The following is a 24,548-nucleotide window of genomic DNA, read 5'->3' as shown; positions in this document are numbered from 1 at the left end:
AGTACACTGAAAGCAATTCCAGGCTTTAAAATGATACTTAAAAAAATTCCGACAGAAAGAGAAAAAATGAAATGGGAGAACCCATCAGCAAATGCCAATGGTGATTACTTATTACATTGTTACCTTGCCTCATGCTAGAGTTTTTCATGGCTCTTATAATTAGTCTGGACAGTCAGAAAAGCTTCAGTTTCCCCCCACAGATTTCTTTCCTTGTTGGTAACTTGGAGTAAATGCCAGACGGTAATGTAACAGTAGTGGAGCATTTCTATCTTAATTTTATCAGAGTGAAAATTGCCTCATGAAGTTGAATCACTGCTTTATTTTAATAGCCTGTAACTGTTTGTTGTTGTTGTGGTTGTTGTTGTTGGTGGCGGTAGTTTGTTTGTTTCTAATAGCGTGGTTTTATTCTGAGTTGGTGCTAAATGACTCATGCTACTTAGAGTTTCCTAGTAGGAATTCAGTATCATATTTGCATTTAAACTATTATAAAATATTTGAAAGTTGTTAAAAACAATTTCTAGGATATATTCTATTTATTCTGCTAGTGTAAAAGCTTAGGGTAGATGCCCGTAATGCAGTTTGAGCAATAATACAGAATTCCATACCCATAAAATACAGGTTTCTGTAGGTGGCAAATCCAGATTTTAAAGCAAGTCATTTAATCACTACTTGTTACAGACACCAAAAGCAGTGATTTAAGATGATGGTATGGTATATTCTCTAACGTTTATAATTGCAAAAAAATACACACAGTTCTCTGCATAATAGTTTGCCTTTACATGGTGGCTAATATAACGAATGCTGGGAAACACATTTGAAGAGAAAAAAATATATTTAATCTTATGTTGTTTCTAGGGACACATATCCCACAAAGTAGAATACTAATTAAATATCAATATATAATATAAAATAATGAAGTTACATAGATTGACATATTTGAATGAGAAAAAGAAAAAAAATTTAAGAAGAATTGGGACAAAAAACGAGCTGAAATGGATTTGACATCTCTAATGTTTGTATTAATTTTGTGCTTAAGTAACTAGATATAACCCAGTCTCCTAATAACAAAAGTCAACAAGAAACTCTGTCAGGAAAAAGGAGAATGAATACCGAGGGTAAAATGAGTGCACAACTTTATAAAAAAACCAATCATTTCATGTGGCTATAAAGTTCATTGTTTTTTGTTTGAAGAACACCCAAATACTCCGCTGCAGTCCATAATAAGAATTCCAATCTCATTTATCAGATGATAGAAAGTAAAGAGGAAAAGTATAGAAATCTTACAATTTGAGTGTGACAGCTAAGAAAATCATCACTGAGTCTGTCAAATTGAAAGCTAGTGAAGAAGGAAGCACAAAATAAAGTCTGGATGTTTTTCATACTTCTCATACTATCATCCATGCATATATAATGAGAATCTCTAAGATTCAGAATGTTACTCCAATTGCTATGGGACCTTTATATGATATCAATGTGTTTGAAGCATTGTGAAGTCTTATAAAAATGGAGTGTATGAATGATGATAATGATAATGTTAGATGTTTATGAATTTTCAGTGAGCTTCTGGGGCTGAAATATAGGAGAGCTAAAACAAATGAAGAGACAGTCAAAACACATTTGCTTTAGTGAGAATATGCTGGTAAACAGGATATGTTAGCTCATATTTTCCTTTAATTGAAGTATGTTTCTAGAGTATGTATTGCTGTTTCCCAGTATTTTAAACAATTTTAAAACAATATTACAGTATAACAACACCTATTGTATTATGAAAAAAATTAAGCAAGACAAACATTATAACAAAAGCTTTAGTTTAAAATAATTTATGTTAATGAGAAATGATCCACACGATCAGAATTCACCATTGAACTGGAAGCAGTAAATATATGTCATTCTTGTGTGGTAGAACCTTAGGGTTTTAATACTTTTATTTTAGAGATGAATAAAAATAAGGTACAGAAAGGTTAAATGAGGTCTTGCACATTTCAATGAAAATATCAGTTTTAGCACTCAAAACCTTTCTAAAAGAATGCACTGACCTTTGTAAAAGAAAAACACCGTAAAAATTGGAGGTCAGTATTGATCCTTCTCTGTCCTCTAAAAATGTTACACCACTTTACCCCAGGAAAAATCCCCAATAGGCTGCTAAAGTTAACTTAGCCATCTATGACAACAACAATGACAACAACAACACCACACACACACACACACACACACACACACACACACACACACACTTATGACTACAAAATGCTAATGTCAAAACAGCAAACAGAATTGAAGGTCCTGAAATAAAAATCAAATAAAAACATAAAACATTATGTGGAGCCTAAGTGTAATGTTGTGGCTGATTCTTAGCATGCTTTCTGGAAAGGGGCAAAGATAATTGTAACAAGTTAAGAGTGGGGGCAAAACCATGAAGTGTTTTATGTGCAAAGAAAAAAAAAAGTTTAAAATTTATCTTGAAAGTTATAGTTAAACAGTTTAAGGGGAGTTTATCCTGATATGGCATATGCTAGAGAGTATTTTATATTATGTTAGTACAGTTATTATAAGAAGCCTATGATACAGGTATTATGGCTGTCCCCATATTATAGATTCAGAGCATGAGAAAAGGGAGAAAGTCAATTGCCCAATGTCACACAGCTATAAAGTGGCAGAGTCGAGAATTTGACTCAGATGGTAGGGATTTAGAGATTGCCTCCTTACCCGCCATACTGCTTATTCCTCAAGGCTAATTATTTAGCTGTTATAGCAGTACAACCAAAAGTAATAAGGACCTCATATAAGAAGATGGAGAGGTGAAATCTGTGGGGATTAGTGCCTGGTTTTAGGGAGTGATGGAGAAATGTTCAAGGAAAACTTTCACTATTTGCTGATGACATGACACTCTAGAAAATCCAAAAGATTCCACCAAAAAATGCTAGAACTGACACACAATTTCAGTAAGATTGCAGGATACAAAATCAGTATACAACAATCTGTTGCATTTCTATATACCAATAATGAGGCAGCAGAAAGAGAAATTAAGGAATCATTGCCATTTATGATTGTACTAAAAATAATAAGATACCTAGAGATAAACTTAACCAAAGAGGTGAAAGACCTGTACTCTGAACATTATAAAACACTGATGTAAGAAATTGAAGATGCCACAATGTAATGGAAAGACATTCCATGCTCACGGATTGGAAGACCAAATATTGTTAAAATGTCTATAGTACTCAAAACAATTACACATTCAATGCAATCCCTATCAAAATATCTCAGCATTTTAATCAGAACTAGAACAAAGAATCCTAAAATTTGCAAGTAACCACAAAAGACCCTGAATAGCCAAAGCAACCTTGAAAAAGAAAAGCAAAGCTGGAGACATCACAATTCTGGGCTTCAAATTATATTATAAAACTGTAGTGACCAAAGCAGTATGGTACTGGCACAAAAATAGACACAAAGATCAATAGAACAAAATAGAAAAGCCTGAAATAAACCCATAGCTATATAGTCAATAAATCTACAAAGCAGGAAAGAATATCCAACTGGAAAAAGACTCTTCAACAAATTGTATTGGAAAAACTGGACGGTGGCATGCAAAAGAATGAAACTGGACCACTTTCTTACACCATACACAAAAATAAATTCAAAATGGATTACAGACCTAAATGAGAGACCTTAAACCATAAAAATTCTAGAAGAGAACACAGGCAGTAACTTCTTTGACATCAGCCTTAGCAACTTCTTTCTAGATATGTCTTCTGAGGCAAGGGAAACAAAAGTAAAAGTGAACTACTCTGACTACATCAAAATAAAAAGCTTCTTCACAGCAAAGGAAACAAACAAACAAAAAACTAAAACGCAGCATACGGAATGGTAGAAGATATTTGCATATTTGACATACCTGATAAAGGGTTAGTATCCAAAATATATAAAGAACTTAACAAACTCAACACCAGAAAAACAAATAATTCATTTTAAAAATGGGCAGAAGACCTGAATAGACATTTTTTCCAAAGAAGGCATCCAGATGGCCAACACACACGTGAAAAGATGTTCAACATCCCTCATCATCAGGGAAATACAAATAAAAACTACAATGAGCTATCACCTCACACATGTCAGAATGGCTAAAATCAACAACACAAGAAACAACAGGAAGAGATGAGAATGTGGAGAAAGGGAACACTCTTACACTGTTGGTGGGAATGCAAACTGATGCAGCCACTCTGGAAAATAGTATGGAGGTTTCTCAAAAAAAAAAAAATAGAACTACCCTATGATGCAGCAGTTGAAACACTAGGTATTTACCCAAAGAATATAGAATACTAATTCAAAGAGATACATGGTACCCAATGTTTATAGCAGCATTATCTACAATAGCCAAACTGTCGAGTGATTTTTTTTTCATTTGAAACATGTGACTTTATTTTTTTCTTCCAAGTTTTTATTTAAATTCCAGTTAGTTAACATACAGTGTAATATTAGTTTCATGTGTAGGGTTTAGTGATTCATCACTTACATAAAACACACAGTACTCACCACAAGCACCCTCCTTAATACTCATCACTCATTTAGCACTTCCCCCTACCTACCTCCCCTCCAGCAACTCCCAGTTTATTTTCTATTGTTAAGAGTCTATTTTATGGTTTGTCTCTCTCTTTTTTTACTCCTATGTTCATCTGTTTTGTTTCTTAAATCCCACAGATGAGTGAAATCATATGTTTTTTGTCTTTCTCTGACTTATTTTGCTTAGCATAATACTCTGTAGCTATGTCCATGTCATTTCAAGTGACAAGATATCATTATTTTTTATGGCTGAGTAATATTACATTATATATACACTACATCTTCTTGAAGTTTAGAGCTTAGGTGATTTGTGGGATGATTGTGTCATTTACTGAGACTGGAAGCAAGGAAAAGGAGCTGGTTGGAAATAAAACACTTAGTTCAGTCATTGAATTGTTGGAGACACATGTAATTAGTCCAAATAGAAAAGTGTTTGAAGATTTAAAGAGAAGCCTGGATAGAAAAAGATATTTGAAACAGTGCATAGTTAGGAGTTTAAACCAATGGTTAGAATGAGGTCACTTCATGATGTTTTGTAAAGTGAGAAAAATAGGTCTTTAGTGACACCAATATTAAAGGGATGACAATGGCATTGGGGCCAAAAAGACAGGAGGAAAACAGAAGACATTAATGCCACTAAAGCAAAAACAGGTGAGAGGATCTCAAAAAATAAGGGCGATATGGCCTAGCTAAATGCTACAGAAATTGATGGGATATTAGAAAATAAAATATTCACTGGACTTTTTTGTCATTAATAACTTAATGGCAATCATTTCAGTGGAATGTTATGACCTGAGGTTCGATTCCTGAAATGGGGAGACATGAGTGTAGACCACTCCTACAAGACTTTTAACCCATGTAGGGGTGCCTGGGTGGCTCAGTCGGTTAAGCGTCCGACTTCGCTCAGGTCACGATCTCATGGTCCGTGAGTTCGAGCCCCGCGTGGGGATCTGTGCTGACAGCTCAGAGCCTGGAGCCTGCTTCGGATTCTGTGTCTCCCTCTCTCTCTCTGCTCCTCCCCCGTTCATGCTCTGTCTCTCTCTGTCTCAAAAATAAATAAACATTTAAAAAATAAAAAAAAAGACTTTTAACCCATGTATAATGCCTAGAGGGCTAGCCAGCGAGAAGCATCCAACCCAGGGAAGGTTATTTTAGTGTTTTGAGACAGAAGGAACAGGTGTTTAAAAGCCCAATGAGGGGCACCTGGGTGTCTCAGCTGATGAAGTGCCTGACTCTTGACTTCGACCCAGGTCACCATCTCAGGGTTGGTGGGTTCACGCCCCTTGTCGGGCTGTGTGCTGACAGCTGAGCCTGCTTGAGATTCTCCCTCTCTCTCTGCCCCTTCCCTACTCACATTCATCCTGTATCTCTCTCTCCCTCTCTCTCTCTCTGTGCTTCTCCCTGCTTGTGCGCTCTCTCTCTCTCTCTCTCTCTCAAAATAAATAAATAAACATTTTAAAAAGCCACCTGACAAGCACCAGTTGAAAAGGAATGTGTTGAAAAACAAAGGAAAAAAATGGAGTAGGGCTGGGGAGATGAACTAAAAGGAAGAGATAGGTTACAGAGCCCCAGAGCAAGGAGCATTGCAGAACTGCTGAAGCCATTCCAAGATGAGGAAGCTCCCAAACTCAGGCACTCACAATGGAGGACAGAAGTTCCCTCACCGGCTGGTCTCACTTATCTCAGCAAAGTAACAGCTATTGTTGTCTTCTAAGAGCCTAGGGTAAGTGGAGGGGCAACAGAATTGGTGAAAGAACAGCAATAACACTTAACACTTATTGTACACTTATACTCCATGGTAGATGGTGTGCTAAATCTCTTACAAATATTACCTCTTTAAATCTCACAACTATTTTCAGATGCAGATGCTATTATTACTTCTATTTTACAAATGATGAAATTGAGCTCAGAGGGCTAAATATCTTGCCCCAAATTACACAATTTGTAAATGATACTGGTGTGAACGGAGATAAAATTTGACTTCATGCCTTTAACTGCTAGTAATCTTATGCTGTTTCTTGAATACTAAAATTATTTTGTAATTAATGAGGAAAAAATCTGTTTAAGCAAAACTCAAATTACTTTTTAGCAGCGTCAGCGGCTAAACTGGGGCTCAAGAAAGAGAATTTTAAGACCAGTATGCAAGAAGGCATGATTCCTCCAGAATGGTTCACTAGCTAAAGTGGCTTAACGAAGTACCACACTTTCTTCGGACCTTCTTCTTTCACTTTCGCATCAGTCCTTCAAAGCTCCCAGAATCACACCTCTTTAAAAAGACTTTGGCCATCCCCTTTTCCTTGCCCTCAAATTATAGGTTAGGCATTTTTCTCAGTATGCAGCACCATGTCTGTAGATATATCACACTTACCTTGTTCTCATCTCTGGCTAATTTGACTGTCTCGCTCTATATCCTGAGACTACCTAAAGAGCAGAAGCTATGCCTTTTATCTCTCAATTCTAGCCGCACAGCTAATCAAGTTACATAAAGGCACTCAACACAAGCCTCCTGAATGCATTAATTTTAAGTATGTTTTTATATATGCTAAAATGATTTTTCTGATTCATCAATAAAACATTAGTTTAAATGCTTTATTTTCATATTGTGTTATTGTTTTACCCTGGTAATGGATTAAGCTGATTCATCTCTCCCTCTCCCTCTCTCTCTATCCACATATATTAATGGACTTTTTAAAAAACGGTTTCAGGTTCACAGCAAAATTGAGAAGAAGGTGCAGAGATTTCCCATATGCTACCAGCCCTCACACACGCATAGTCTATTAGCAACATCCCCCACTGGAGAGGTACGTTTGTTATAACCGATGAACCTACCTTGAGACATCATTAACACCCAAAGTCCATTGTTTATATCAAGGTTCATTCTGGGCGCTGTGCTTTTGGTCAGTTTGAAATGTATGATAACATATATCCACCACCTTACTAATGTGTGGAGTAGTTTCACTGACCTAAAAGCCCTCCATGTTCTGCCTATTCATCCTTCCCTCTCCCCAGCTCTTGGCAACCACTGATGTTTCTACTTTTTCCATAGTTTGGCTTTTCCCAGAATGTCATTTAGTGGGAATCATATAGTAGATAGCCTTTTCATATTGGCTTCTTTCACTTGGTAATATGCATTTAAGTTTCCTCCATGTCTTTTCATGGCTTGATAGCTCAATTCCTTTTAGTGGTGAATACCATTCCATTGTTATTTATTCATCTACTGAAGAACAGTACCTACTAAGGACATCTCAATTGTTCCCAAGTTTTGGCAATTATGAATAAAGCCACTTTATAAAACATCCACATACAGGTTTTTGAACAGGCGTACATTTTAAACTCCTTTGGGTAAATCCCAGGAGCATGATTGCTGGACCGTATGCTAAGAGTATGTTTAGTTTTGTGGAAAACTGACAAACTCTCTTCAGTAGTTGTATCATTTTGCATTCCTGTCAACCGTGAATCAGAGTTCCTATCGCTCCACAGCCTCAGCAGCATTTGATACTGTCAGTGTTCCAGATTTTGGCCATTTTAATCGATGTGCCGTGGTATCTCACTGGTTTGATTTGCACTTCTCTGATGACATATAATGCGAAGAATCTTTTCATAGGCTTATTTGCCATGGTAAATTTTCTTTGGTGAGGTATCTGTTAAAGTCTTTGGCCTGTTTTATAATTGAATTGTTTGTTTTCTTATTGTTGCATTTTAAAAGTTCTTTGTATATTTTATTTTATTTTTTTAATTTTCTTTAACGTTTTATTTATTTTTGAGACAGAGACAGAGCATGAACAGGGGAGGGGCAGAGAGAGAGGGAGACACAGAATCGGAAGCAGGCTCCAGGCTCTGAGCCATCAGCCCAGAGCCGACGCGGGGCTCGAACTCACGGACCGCGAGATCGTGACCTGAGCCGAAGTCGGCCGCTTAACTGACTGAGCCACCCAGGCGCCCCTCTTTGTATATTTTAGATTACAGTCCTTTATCAGTTAGGATAGGTGCAAACATTTTCTCCCAGCATACCACTTGTCTTTTCAACATCTTTTCAGTGTCTTTAACAGAACAGGAATGTTCTGTTTTTAAAGTTTCTATTTAAACTCCACTTAAATGAATACAGTGTAATATTAGTTTCAGGTGTACGATATAGTGATTCAACACTTCCATACAACACCATATGCTCATCACAACAAGTGCCCTCCTTAACCCCCATCACCTATATCACCCATCTCCCACCCATATCCTTTTTGGTAACCATCAGTTTGTTCTCAATAGTTAAAAGTCTGTTTCTTGGCTTCTCTCTCTTTTTTTCCTTTGCTCATTTGTTTTGTTTCTTAAATTCCTCCTATGAGTGAAATCATATGGTATTTGTCTTTCTCTGATTGATTATTTTGTTAGCATAATAAGCTATCTCCATCCATGTCACTGCAAATGGCAACACTTCATTCCTTGTTTTGGCTGAGTAATAAATATTCTATTGTGTGTATATGCCACATCTTTTGGTGTGGCCACTCTGGGGAACAGTATGGAGGCTCCTCAAAAAGTTAAAAATAGAACTACTTTACAATCTAGTATAACTTCACTACTAGGTGTTTATACAAAGAATACAAAAATACTACCTCAAAGGGATTAATGCACACTGATCTTTATATTAGCACTATCTACAATAGCCAAATTATAGAAATAGTCCAATTGTTCATCAACTGATGAATGGATAAGGAATGTTTAATTGCAATGAATTCCAGCTTATCAATTCTTCCTTTCTTTTGGTGCCATGTATCTCAAAAGTCATTTTTGGGGTGCCTGGGTGGCTCAGTTGGTTAAGTGTCCAACTCTTGGTTTTGGCTCAGGTCATAATCTCACGGTTCATGAGTTCAAGCCCTGCATCAGGCTCTGTGCTGACAGAGCAGAGCCCGCCTGGGATTCTCTCTCTCCCTCTCTCTCTGCCCCTCACCTGCACACACACACACTCTCTCTCTCTCTGTCTCAAAATAAATACATAAACTTAAAAAAATTTAATTAAAAAAATAAAAAGTCATTTTCATTCCTACAATCTCCTGGATTTTCTCCTAGGTTTTCTTCTAGGAATTTTATAGTTTTGCATTTTATATTTAAGTTTTTGATCCAATTTGAGTTAATTTTTGTGAAAGGTGCAAGGTTGAGTTTGACTCATTTTTTGACATGCGGCTATCTCATCGTTCCAACGTCAATTGTTGAAAAGACTATCGTTTTTTCATTGTATTGCTTTTCCTCCTTTCTCAAAGATCAGCTGACTATATTGATGTGGTTCCATTTCTGGGCTCTCTATTCTGTTTTTATTGATTTGTTTCCAATTTTTTTTCTTGTCACCACTGTTACTAATGACACTGACCTGCTTATTAGAATGGGGTCAAAACGAGAGTTTTATATACAGAATACATAAAAATATTCTGTGTCATTATTTTATTGTACTCTATTACTTAAGTTAAAAAAAGAAAAGTAATATATCTGTAACATAAAATATGGTGGACAAATAGGCATAGTATGAAAAAATTCACATAAATAACTGATAAAAATGTGTTATTATTTAGATTCACCCCCAAATTACTATTTACACAATTGTAAGGTGTAATACAACCATCAATAAAAGCAAAAATCCTTTATTTTTTAGGTATGCAAATTAGTGTGAGGTTAGATGAATTTAGCAAAACAGAGTTCGTTGTTTTATATGCTACCATCTGAAATGGACAGATGTGAAGTTATTCTCTAAGCATATGTTGAAGCTTAAGCCTTTTTATGCCTTAATTTCATGCTTTCCTTGATGCATAGTTTATAAAGCAGGCAATCTGGCAAACTGTAACTGTATTAAGGGTCCTCAAGTAAGATAGAATCTATACTGAGTAAAACTACATCACAAAGCCCAGAACTACATCATGGTTTATTTATGTTGAAGCTTGGATTATATTTTCCAGATGGATAATATATCTATGTTCTCTTAAAGGGTCCCTCTGTTTAAAGAGTTCTATGTTTTTGCTCACATTCCTTTGCTCACTATACCTTTATAACATTTGAAAAGTGCACGCTCCTTCACATATTTCTGAGGAGTTACATATAAGGTTTATACTAACTTTTGATTTAGAAATGTTCAAACCTATTAGACCTATCCAACCTATTAAAAAGTTAAAAAAATATTATACTCATATGTCCATCACCAGATTCAGTGTTAACATTCTGTTCCATATGCCTTTATGCCTTCTAGCTCCCCCCACACACATGTGCTTGTGTGCCCCACTCCCCAACATACACCCAAACTGGCTGTTCCCTGAAACTCTTATTAGTATCCTGAGGACATCGTAACACTTTACTCCCAAATGCTTCAATATGAGTTTCTTAAGAATAAAGACATTCTGCAATATAAACTCAATACCATTTCCATCACCTAGAAAATCAACAATAATTACATAACATCATCTCAGTTTATATTCATATTTCCCTAACTGCCCTAAAAACGTTTTATTCTGTTATTATTTTAAAATCTAGGATCTAATCAAGTTCACAGAGTGCATTTGCTTTTTGTATCTGTTTGAACACCTTCAACCTAGAGCCACTTTACAACCTCCAAACTTTCGTAATCTTTCCAAGACATTAACTTTGTTAAAACAACCAGGGCAATTCTCCATAGCAAATCTCACATTACAATTTTGATTGCTTTCTCATAGTGTTGTCTCACTTGTCTTGTTTGTGTACCCTTTATATTGCTAGTAAATGGAAATTTAGATCTGAAAGTTAAATGTTTGTGGCAAGTATAGGTGATGCTTTGCCTCTCTCAGATGCCACAATATGTCAGGCTGTGTCTTCTTGGTTATATATACTGTTTGATAACCTGCTTAGGGAGTGATTACCAGATATGTCCATTAGAGAAGTACTTATTTTTCTTTTGTAATTAGCCTCCTCACACATTTTTATTGTGATGTCAAGAATGTTTCTCATAAGATCAATTTGTTGCAAAGGATATATGATTCAGCATTTTAGATATTATTGGTATTCTTCATAATGTTTAATGTTACGTGCCAACCTAACTGGCCACAGAGAGCCAATATTAAACATTATTTCAGATTATCTGTCAGAGTGTTTCTGGATGACATTAGCCTTTGAATTGGTAGACTCAGGAAAGTAGATTGCATCCCCCACCCAACAACAATGTGGGTGGGCATCATCTAATCAGATGAGGGTTTGAATGGAATAACAGCAGAGGAAGGAAGAATTTTCCCCTTTCTCATGCCTCACTGCAAAGCTGGGACATCTCCTCTCATCTTTTCCTGCATTTAGACAGGTATTTATACCACTGGTCTATTCTCTGGTTCTGAGGCTGAAACATATCACCAGTTTTCCTGGATCTCCAGTATGCAAAAGCAGATCATGGGACTTCTCAGCTTCCACACTCACACGAGCCAATTCCTCATAAAAAATGTATATATACATACATACATGCACACACACATCTGTATCTCTGGAGAATCTTTACTAATACATGCTTTAATATATTTTTTTCAAAAGCCTGTACCATCAAATTTAACTCATTTAATGTACAGAAAATATCTTATTAAACTGAATTTGCAAATGACCCCGCTAAATGAGACTTAATTTTAATTTTAGAAGTCTAACAATTTTTTAATATGAAGAAACATCGTTATTTACATTCCCATGAGAACCACGTTACTTCTGAATTCACAGATAGACAGGGATATGAAAAGTGAGGAAAGGGGTAGAGAGAGAAAGAGTGAGAGACAGGGAAGCTTGCCATGAATTTTTTTTCATAAAGATTGAGATAAAGAGTGCCATTGTCTTTTTTTGTTATACACAAGCCCTCTCTACTTTTCAGGGGATCTTCCTTAACATAAAATCATTCTAGAATTGTCTCTTTATATAGTGTCCAGCAGTTGTTAGCATTCAGTCGCAAGATTTGGATTCCCTCCTTCCTTCCTTCCTTCCTTCCTTCCTTCCTTCCTTCCTTCCTCTTTCTCTCTCTCTCTCCCCCTCCCTCCTTCTCTTTTCTTTCTTTCTTCTTTCTTTCTTTCTTTCTTTCTTTCTTTCTTTCTTTCTTTCTTCTTTCTTTCCTTCAACTTAGGAGAATGATAATTATGAAAGGGAGTTGGAAAGGAGGATTTGTTCAGCACAGATGCATTCTTGCATAGATCACGTTTAGGAAGTGGTATTTATGAAAGCTGAGGATATGCAAATTGATTACCTTAAGTATAAGCCAATGCTTGTAGCTCCTAAAGGTATATATGTATACTCCAGTGTTGAAACCTCTGGTCTAAAGGATAATCACCGAGGATAATAATCACTAATAGTATATGAGTTTATAATATGGGCCAGGCCCTTTAGATATTTTATTTGTAGCCCTCACAACAGTCCTGTGAAGGAAGTATTATATTTCCAATGTAGAACCAGAGATGTGCATACACATGAATTTCATATGACCCTGCAGCAATTTAACCAGGTCAGGAGACTACAAAACCTCCATTTTTCCATTATTCGAAGTTGCTGCTCACATAAATTATAGTCAAGGCCTTTTGACTAATTTTTCTAAATGAGGCCCAGAATTTTATACAATGCTAAACAAGGGATTTTCATTGATATTTTAAATTTAACCTATGAGTGTGATGTGCTAATGAGGATCAAGGCCTTTAAAGTATAGCTTGTGTCTCTAAGTGGTCATCTTCTTTAGTTGATAGTGAGGTACAATTATTTTATCAATCAATATAGATGCTCAGGTTCATGCTTAATTTATTTATTTATCCTTATGAATTTTGGTACCTGTGATGTAATGGCATTCAGTCTTCATTTGTTCCTCATTTACAGTCTTACTACTGAACAGAACACCTGGACAAGAACATGCATGACATATTTTAGTAGTAGATTCTGGGGTAATTGATTATATAACTTGAAAAAGCTGCTCATCCTAAAGTCTGGACTCCCAACTCCTGTGTATGTATAAGTTAAGAAAAGTTAAATATAAAAGATGCCATTTGAATTCAGAAAATAACTCCAATTTGTAAACATGTGACCTTCCCAAACTAATGTTATGATTTTTTCCCATTTTTTTCAATTTTTAAAGCATTTTAGAGTGTTCAGATTGCCTTACATATGTAAACTTACTCTGATCATCTTTCTGTTAGCCCTCCAATGCCTAGTCTGCTAAAATAACAGACAGAACATTCCATGGGATGCTCTAAAGCTAATAAAGCCTTGGTCCCAAAAGCACTGACTCAGGTAAAACGTTCTGAAGGTTCAGGAAAGGCAGAGCAAGCCCTGTCTCCTCAAATAAGCCTTCCCCTTGAGGTCATGCAAAATGCCCTGCTCACCGCAGGAACATTCTAACGTTAAAGGCAAAGAGGATATCCTTTTGGCTGCTAGTTGTGTGTGTGTGTGTGTGTGTGTGTGTGTGTGTGTGTGTGTGTGTTAATGTTAAAAGAGCTCCTTTGTTAAAAATAACAGAAGCAGTAATAAATAAACAATCTAGATAAATGAATATTTGATAGTACCAAAGGAAGTTACACATAAAAATTTTAAAAAGTCACAAATCACTGTTGTTTCAACACGTTATAAGAGAAATGCATAACTGAAACTAAAAACAAAAAAGGGCTTGGATAACATAGAATTGATACAACTGTGTGGGTTGTTTTAGACATAAATATTTGAAGAGGCAAAATAGTACTATACAGAGTTCAATTAGAGGAGATAAGACATTTTTCAGCAGTCAGTTTTAAAAGGATCAGAAATATAATGTGATTTTATAAAGTTCTAATTTATATTTATCTGCTTTATTTATTCATGTATTACATAGAAAGAAATATTGAATTGAGAATTAGTGTATTTGGATTGTTATCCTACTATTCCCACTAGTTGACTATGATATTGAACAAGTCCCTTAACCAATTTGGGGTCCTGTTTCCTCATGGGTAACAAGAATATGATACATATATATAAAGTACCCAATAAAGGCCAAGAGTTGTGCAGTTTGCTAGAAATTCAAATGTGATTAAGAAAGATTTGCTATCCTTTAAGAACTTAGAGGTGTGTGTTGGGTGGGGGAGATGAGAGGGCAAGGGTGAGAGAAAGTGAGAGAAGGAGACACCATTTGAATTGTACATTGAAAAAAATAATTATACAAAAGGTGGAAGCAAAGTACAAAACAAAACAAAAAAGTATGGAGTAATGAGAATGTATAGTTGTTGGAAAATTATGTATTTGGACTAGACTTCTATGATTAATCAATGTTCTAAAATGTGCAATGCCTGTCAATTTTATGCTTAAAATAATTCTAAGTCACAACAGTTACTGGGTTCATGCCATTGGTTGCACATGTATCAGGTGCCCCATAATGTTGGTGGCTTAGAGTAATTGTAATGAAGAAATATTCTTAAATACAAGAGTAACTTTGAAAGAGTAAATGGAGAAAGAGAACCACACAGTATAGGATGTTTACATTTTAAAAGACTATTGTAGCATTTTTTACTGTTTTTAAAAATGTAACACTTTTTTAAAAAATTTTTTTAATGTTTTCTTTATTTTTGAGATATAGAGAGACACTGTATGAGTGAGAAGGGGCAGAGAGAGAGGGGGACACAAAATCCGAAGGAGGCTCCATGCTCTGAGATGTCTGCATAGAGCCTGATGCAAGGCTTGAACTCATGAACTACAAGATGGTGACCTGAGCTAAAGTTGGATACTTAACCTACTGAGCCACCCAGGCACCCTGAAAATGTAACACTTTTAAAAGGTAGAAAAATAACATGACTTCTCTTAACAAACTTTAAATTCCTGAAAGCTAGATCTAGAAAGACAGAGACAAAGCAAGAAAGCACAGATATACAATGACTGCTTTGGTGCAAAACAATGCCTAAGGAGAAAGAGTAGTATAAATCCCTTTTTAGAGTCACTTCAAAGTAAATGCTGCTCTTTTCTCTTCTTTGGCTCTCAACAAAGCCCATGTTTTTTTCACTTTAGAACTTTGCAGTCACAAAATGAAGACAAGATATGAATACAAATATAAGTTCTCTATTGTAGCAACCTGAAGTGCTCACATTTCATATAGCAGGAAGAGGAAAACTATACCAAAAAGCAATGTTCTCTTCTACCATGACAGTTACTATGCTTTCAAATGTCCTTAAATGTCATCTAGTAGGGACACTTTCAAAGCACACAGTATAAAAAGTTTATCTCTGCAACAGCTGATTAAAGATAACCTTAAATATTTGAAATTGGATTTAGAGCTAGGTGGTGGGTAGGGAGGAATCTGTTTCAGAGAATGAAGTGACCATGTTATATATTGGCAAAATATTTGGTAAACTTACTGTATAGAATATTTGAGAGGCAGAGCATATACCTAATGAAGTTATGGCTCTGACCAAAGAAATTCCTAGAAGAAAGTGACAAGAATGAATAGTATTTTATTAACTACATTGGATAAGGTACTACAAGGAGTAGATGAGGTCATAGATAAAAGTACCTTTAGGGGCGCCTGGGTGGCTCAGTCGGTTAAGCGGCCGACTTCGGCTCAGGTCACGATCTCACGGTCCGTGAGTTCGAGCCCCGTGTCGGGCTCTGTGCTGACAGCTCAGAGCCTGGAGCCTGTTTCAGATTCTGTGTCTCCCTCTCTCTCTGCCCCTCCCCTGTTCATGCTGTCTCTCTCTGTCTCAAAAATAAATAAACGTTAAAAAAAATTTAAAAAAAAAGTACCTTTAAAAAATATATTTTGGGAGGGCGCCTGGGTGGCTGTCAGTTAAATGACTGACTCTTTATTTCAGCTCAGGTCATGATCCCAGTGTTGTGGGAATGAGCCCCATGTTGGCCTCATGATGTTAATAGAACCTGCTCAAGACTCTCTCTTGGGGTGCCTGCATGACTCAAGTCAGTTAAGTGTCTGACTTCAGCTCAGGTCATGATCACATGGTTCATGAGCTTGAGCCCCACATTGGGCTCCCTGCTGTCATCACTGAGCCAGCTTTGGATCCTCTGTCCTCCCCTCTCTCTGTCCCTTCCTGCTTGTGCTCTCTCTCTTTCTCTTTCAAAATAAATAAATAAACAAATAATCATTAAAAATATATGTATATATATACATATTCATATATATACATTTTATGTATAAATATATATATGTATAAATATATATATATATGTATATATATATTTCTCTTTCCATTCAGCATGATATAGGACATTGCTAAAAAGAATATATGAGAACTGACATAGTGGATCCCAAACATCAGCTGTGGATAGGCTGCAGTCTTTTGCACTCTTTGCAAATTGATTCTGGGTGATCAATCAAGATCTTGAGCTAGATATGAACTGAAAGCTCTGAATACCAATTTACCTAATCACTGTCCTCTTTCTACCAGAAAGAAAGGTATAAAAAGGTCTATTGGATTGGAAGTTGTAGTTGTGCTACAGGAAAGGTATTACACAAGAAAATGAAAAAAACATAAGTAAATAATTCAAAGCCATTTAGAATGGGTTTATAAAATATAAACATGATAACAATAAGAAGGATAAAATAAGTGAAAAAAAGAGTCAAAATACAATAGATCTCAAAGGACAGAAAAATGTGGCATAGACAACAAAGGGTACAAGACGTAGAATATGGAAGACCAGGGCTTGATACCTGATTATACCACTCATGTGTTATACAGACTTAGGCAAAACAATTTAACCTATGTGAATTTCAAGATCACAGTCTATAAAATATGGATATTACGCTTACCTTAAAGGTTTATTGTAGACATTTAAAAATATACAAATATGTCTAGTGCTAAGCATAGGATCTTATGCACTTAATAGCTGCTATGATTATGGAGCAGTGGGGTGGAATGAGAAAGTAAGAAAGGGCTTTATGGGAGAAAGTAGTAATTGCCATGATGGCTTTTGAAACATATCAGATTCCCAAAGCCAAAAGCTTGGGTAAAATAGGCAGATCTTTCATTACCAAAGGAGAGAAGATTTGAAAACAATGTGCTTAGGTATTAACCAAGAGATTCTAGTAATAAGTTACATCTTATTTCAGGAAAGAATTTGATAGAAAATACAATGAGAGAGCAATTTGAGGAAATGAGTACAGTGGACTCTGATTTCAAAAAAAAAAAAAAAAAAAGGAACAAGTATAATGCTCTACCATGTTGTATGTTTCTCTGCCAAACACACTTATATTTTATTCTCATATATCACTCTAGTAAACCAAAAATCTTAAAGCTCCAAGACCATTAAGTAACTGAATGTGTTCTCCATTTTAAAAACATATAGTTTTCAAAATTTCTTCACCAGATTAAATGGGTTTTGAAATAATAATTATTTCTTATGCATTTAAATATGCATCAAATATATATATGAAAAAATATTTATCTATGTTGATTTGAATTCTTTTCAAATTAATGATTAAAATATATCTTTTAAATATAATGATTAATTTTTTTGATTTTTTTTTTTCAGGTAACTAGCATTCTTTTCTATGACCATTCAATACCATAACACTTTTGAATTTCCTTAAATGTCATTCATTTGTAGCTTTTCATTTTTGAGCATGAATATTACCTTTGGAATTCAGTAAGGTTGCTTTCTGAGTATTAGTTCTTAATCTGAATCTACAAATATAGTTTTGTAATCTGATATGTATTAAAATGTGCACTTAGCTATATTTTAATTATCTTTATTTTTCTTCAAATATTTTTCCTCTTTTTAAAATTTTTTAAACATTTATTCATTTTTGAGAGACAGAGAAAGACAGAGTGTGAGCGGGGGTGGGAAGAGAGAGAGGCAGGCACAGAATCTGAAACAGGCTCCAGACTCTGAGCTGTTAGCACAGAGCCCAATGCGGAGGTTAAACCCAGGAACCGTGAGATCATGACCTGAGCCAAAGTTGGACACTAACCAACTAAACCACCCAGGCATCCCTCAAATATTTTCCTTTTGAACTGCTCATTTCTCGTTTTTAATATTCCTTGAATAGCTTTGTGTTTCATAGATCTGTGTTGGAAGAAAAAAAATTTACTTTTCTTTATCTAAGTAAAGTGATGAGGGAAAAAGCCTGGTTTGTAGTTTTCTCTCAACTATTCTTAAACCCCATAATGAGGACTGTTCTTAAACCTCTAATAAATGTTGCTTGATGAAAATCCAACCACTAAGCACTAATAGAGACTAAACAAATACCTCTCGTGTATTCATTCCTTACTCAGATATGCCTTACAACATAGCACTTCCTCAAAATAGAAACAAAAAGTAACAGTGCTTCAGTTATTTAAGTATTAAGAATCACCTCAAGTAATCCAATAATACATGCAGCCCTGTTAAAAAATTTTTCAGAATTTACATATCATTAATTTTAAATCATGCATAGTTTTATTGTTCTGTTCTAAAAGTCTTTGAATATGTACAGATTCTAAATGAGTTATTGTTATCTTATTGAATGTTTGAATAAATGTTTTACTACAAAATCTTTCACACAGAAGAGACTAAAGGATTTAGAATACAGAAAGTAATTGGCTACCAACTTTGATTAAAAACAAACTCTTCTCCATGCCAAAATGGACTCTTCAGGTCAGAAGAGTCAGAAACAAAGAAGGATCTGAACCTGGTTTCTCCATCTGTCTGCGGAGCAGAGGCTCAGCAGTTATTATGATATGAGTTTGCCTTAAGTTTGTGGAACAGTTGTCATGACAACTGCATTTCTATGCATCACTGCTTCTTTGGGATCAGGAGAAGGGCTGAGAAAAAAGTTCCCTTGTTAGAAACAGAAAACATTGGAAAGTGAAATTTTGCAGTCATCTTTTCCAGAAAAGAAAATCTGTGGGTGTGTCTGATTGTGTCTGTGTGTGTCGTGGTGCGTGTATCTGTTTGTGTATGTGTGTTTGTGTGTTGAGGAAGAAGTGGTGTCCATTTAGAAGATTATAAGCCATTATTTTTTTTTCTTGGGACACACACCTGTATTTTAACTTCATTAAACAACTGTAGAATAAGGTCTATAAAGTTTAGAATAAGATCAATATATTTGATAACTTAATAGACTTATGAAATTGAACCAGACTACAAATTAGCCCAAAACTTAAATATATCACTAATCTTTCTATGTGTATTTTAAAATAAATGTATTAAAAAATAAATTTTATAAAATAAGTGTTATAAAAATAATAAAACAATAAAGTCATGGGATTATAACTAAGGGGTTTGTCCTTCATAAAATCATTATGCAATTTAAGTGTTGCGTGTAGTTACAAGTACTAATATTTGTGGTACTTATAGAATAATGAAACATGCCCTTTTAAATGGTATAGTGACTAAATGAGATAATATTTTTTGGTTTATTTAAGTTAAAGTTAAACATAAAAAAAAACATGTAAAAATAACTTTTGTCAACAAGTCTTTAAATAGAATCAGTCTTGGTAAGTATTAAGGGAAGAGCCTTAAGTTCACTAGCAGGTCTGTTTAGAGGAGGTTTACAGACCAGGCCAGAGCCCCTGTTTCACTCTAAAACAGCTGGAGGATTGAGAAATAACGGAAATGAAGCTGGTGGAGTTTTGGGAAAGTAGAAAACAGGAGCACGTGAGCCCGAGATTGGTGAGGGAAGGGTAAAAGTTTTGATGTTAAATCTTCATTTTTGGGGAGTCAAATGAGGTTATGAGGACTTTAGTCAAATGAGCCCTGAGGACATATCAGGGCTGATATGAGAGCAAACATGAGATAATGCTCAGGGAATGGATGTGTCTAGTATGTTAATTAGGCACATTTTAAGTTCATAGAAAGGAGTACAGAAAAAAAAAATATGTCAAAAAGAAAGGAGTGTTTAATTTTACAATGCAATTGTTTCAGCAACTATGCAACAGAATATCAGTTAATGCTTCAAGACAGATGTTTCAATGATGCATATAAATGTATTGAATAATTTGTGATTAAGCTTTTAGAATACTTATGGTGGCCATGTATTTTGTTTTTATAATTTTATTTTATCTGAGAATAATGTACCGAACTAATTGAATACCAGTTGTATATAGGTGAACATAGGACTTTTATGAAGCTGGCTTTGTCATTTTTCTTGAGATAGTGTCAATGGATATACCCCTAGATTTCTTTAACTTTTATCATAAAAGCACTTTAAAGATGTAATTACACAGTGTTCTGGATTTTACTGCTGCTGTTGAGCATTTAGAGTCAGGGCTGCAATACTACTGGACAGATGCGATTGACTTTAGGGTCTTTGTTCTGCCATCTAAGTACACTTTGTTTCAATGTGGGTTTTTTATTATTTATTTTATTTGTAACTTGTCTAAAATCTAAGAATATGTGTGTTTTATTATTTCTAAACCATTCTTTGCCTTCATATCTTTGTATCATCTCCTTATTCTCTTTTTATTTCTGATATTCCAATTAGATATGTTAGAATTTCTCCCTCAAAAACAAACAAAAAAACCTTCTCCTTCTAACCTCAATATTTCTTAACTTTTCCTTAGCATTTATCATCTTTATCTGTTCTTCCTATGCTGTGCTCTATGTAATAGGTTCATTACTATTTCTAGCTCGTGAATTTTCTATTACTAAATGATATTTAACAGACAAATTGGGTTTTCAAAATTCAATTAGTATTTTCTTCACTTCTTAAAATGTTATTTTGTATTTATGGCCAATATGATTGTTTTCTTTTTATTTTTTGACGAACTATTAACTTCTTTGTTATATTTACAATCCCCTTTCATTTCTATAGATGTTTATATGTACATTTTATATATTTGATCTAATCATTTCAATAACTGTCATCTGTGAGTTGAATTTTACTGTGTCTTGATTTTATTACAGAAAGCCTCTTTGTGCTACCTATTTCTTGTCAAATCTGTCTTCCCCTACTCTCTCTCTACCATACCTCTGACAAACACTAATCTGTTTTCTATCTTTATAATTATGCCATTATGAGAACAATATATCAATTTAATCATGCAGTCAATGATTTTTTTCTCATTATTATGTTTCAGCCAAGTTGTGTGTCTATTAATATTTTCTTCCCTTTTATTGCTGAATAGTATTTCATAGTATGGATGTTCCACAGTTTGTATATTCATTATCTGTTGAAAGATATCTGAAACAATCCAGTTAGGAAATGGGCAGAAGACATGAACAGACATTTTTCTAAAGAAGACATACAGACTGGGGCACCTGGGTGGCTCAGTCAGTTGAGCGTCTGACTTCAGCTCAGGTCATGATCTCACGGTTCATGGGTTTGAGCCCCGCATCAGGCTCTGTGCTGACAGCTCAGAGCCTGGAACCCACTTCAGATTCTGTGTCCCTCCCCTCTCTCTGCCCCTCCCCTGCTCATGCTCTGTCTCCCTCTGTCTCAAAAATAAATAAAAACATTAAAAGAAAAATAAAAAAAAAGAAGACATACAGATGGAATTTAAAGCAAAAATGAACTATTGGGACCTCATGAAGATAAAAGCTTCTGCACAACAAAGGAAACAATCAACAAAACTAAAAGGCAACCAACGGAATGGGAAAAGATATTTGCAAATGACATATCGGACAAAGGGCTAGTATCCAAAATCTATAAAGAGCTCACCAAACTCCCCACCCAAAAAACAAATAATCCAATGAAGAAATGGGCAGAAAACATGAAAAGACACTTCTCTAAAGAAGACATCCAGATGACCAACAGGCACATGAAAAGATGCTCAACATCACTCCTCATCAGGGAAATAAAAATCAAAACCACCTCTCACAAATCAGATACAACCTCACACCAGTGAGAGTGGCTAAAATGAACAAATCAGGAGACTATAGATGCTAGAGAGGATGTGGAGAAATGGGAACCCTCTTGCACTGCTGGTGGGAATCCAAACTGGTGCAGCTGCTCTGGAAAACAGTGTAGAGGTTCCTCAAAAAATGAAAAATAGAGCTACCCTATGACCCAGCAATAGCACTGCTAGGAATTTACCCAAGGGATACAGGAGTACCGATGCATAGGGGCACTTGTACCCCAATGTTTATAGCAGCACTTTCAACAATAGCTAAATTATGGAAAGAGCCTAAATGTCCATCAACTGATGAATGGATAAAGAAATTGTGGTTTATATACCCAATGGAGTACTACATGGCAATGAGAAAGAACGAAATATGGCCCTTTGTAGCAACGTGGATGGAACTGGAGAATGTGATGCTAAGTGAAATAAGTCAAACAAAGAAAGACAGATACCATATGTTTTCACTCTTATGTGGATCCTGAGAAACTTAACAGAAGACCATGGGGGAGGGGAAGGAAAAAAAAAAAAAGGTTAGAGAGGGAGGAAGCCAAAACATAAGAGACTCTTAAAAACTGAGAACAATCTGAGGGTTGATGGGGGGTGGGAGGGATGGGAGAGTGGGTGATGGGCATTGGGGCGGGCACCTTTGGGATGAGCACTGGGTGTTATATGGAAACCAATTTGACAATAAATTTCATATAAAAAAAAGACATACAGATGGCTGACAGACACATGAAGAGATGCTCCATGTGACTCATCATCGGGGAAAGAGAAATCAGAACTATAATGAGATCACTCTGATTTTAGCCTGTCACAATGGCTAAAATTAACAACACAGGAAACAAAAGATGTTACCAAGGATGTGAAGAAAGGGGAGCCCTCTTCCACCGTTGGTGGGAATACAAACTGGTGCCGCCACACTGGAAAACAGTATGGAAATTTCTCAAAACAGTTAAAAATAGAACTACCCTATGACCCAGCAATTGCACTACTAGATATTTTCTTAAAGGATCCAAAAATACTGATTTGAAAGGAAACATGCATCCCAATGTTTATAGCTGCACTATCAACAATAGCCAAATTATGAAAAAAGCCCAAATGTGTTAATCGACTGATGACTGGATAAAGAAGAGGTGGCATGTATACACACACACACACACACACACACACACACACACAATGGATGTTACTCAACGATCAACATGAATAAAATCTTGCTATATGTAACAATGTAGATGGAACTAGAGGGTATTATTCTAAGCAGAACAAGTTAGTCAGAGAAAAAAGTACTATATAATTTTACTCATATGTGAATTTTAAGAAACAAAACAGATGGGGGTTCCTGGGTGGTTCAATCGGTTAAGTGTCTTCTTGATTTTGGCTCAGGTCGTGATCACGGTTCATGAGTTCGAGCTCAATATCGGGTTCCAGGCTGGCACTGTGGAGCCTGGTTGGGATTCTCTCTCTCCCTCTCTCTCTGCCTCTCCCTTGCTTGTATTCTTGCTCTCTTCCCCTCTCTCTCTCAAAATAAAATAATTAAATAATAATAATAATAATAATAATAATAATAATAAAAGACATAAAACAGATTAACATAGGGGGTGGGGGATAAAAGAGAGTGAGGCAAACCATAAAAGACTCTTGGCCACAGAGAACTGAGGGCTGCTGGAGGGGAGGTGGGCAGGGGATGGGCTAAATGAGTCATGGACATTAAGGAGGGCACTGGTGATGAGCACCGGGTATTATATGTAAGTGATGAATCACTAAATTCTAATCCTGAAACCAATAACATACTATATGTTAATTAACTAAAATTTCAATACAAACTTGAAACAAAACAAAACAAAACAAAACAAAACGGGGGGAGTACCTGGGCCACTCGGTTAAGCATCTAACTCTTGATTTCAGCTCAGGTCATGATGCAATGGTTCATGGGACTGAGAGCCACATCAGGTTCAGAGCTGACAATGTGGAGCCTGAGTGGGATTCTCTGTCTCCCTCTCTCTCTGCCTCTCCCCTGCTTGCATGCTCTCATTCTCTCTCTCAAAATAAATAAATAAACATTAAAGAAAATAAAGAAAGAAAAATATCTGGACTCTCCTGTTTTGGGCCATAATGCTGCTATAAAATATGTAAATATTTTATGCAGAAATAAGTATTGTTTTTTTATCTTGAATAAATGCTCAAGAGTATAATTTCTGGGTAATATTCAAAATGTGTGTGTGTGTATATATGGATGTATATGTG

General features: G+C 35.5%; 1 protein-coding gene across 1 annotated transcript in view; it reads right to left on the bottom strand.

Moving 5' to 3' along the window:
* KLHL1 (kelch like family member 1) overlaps positions 1-24,548 on the bottom strand; it is a 361,829-nt gene that overhangs the window by 272,229 nt on the left and 65,052 nt on the right. The window lies entirely within an intron of this gene.

Source organism: Panthera onca, chromosome A1, assembly GCF_046562875.1.
Source record: "Panthera onca isolate mPanOnc1 chromosome A1, mPanOnc1 haplotype 2, whole genome shotgun sequence".
Classification (NCBI taxonomy): Eukaryota; Metazoa; Chordata; class Mammalia; order Carnivora; family Felidae; genus Panthera; species Panthera onca.
The sequence above is the reverse complement of the archived record's forward strand: the minus strand, read 5'-3'. Positions and strand labels throughout refer to the sequence as shown.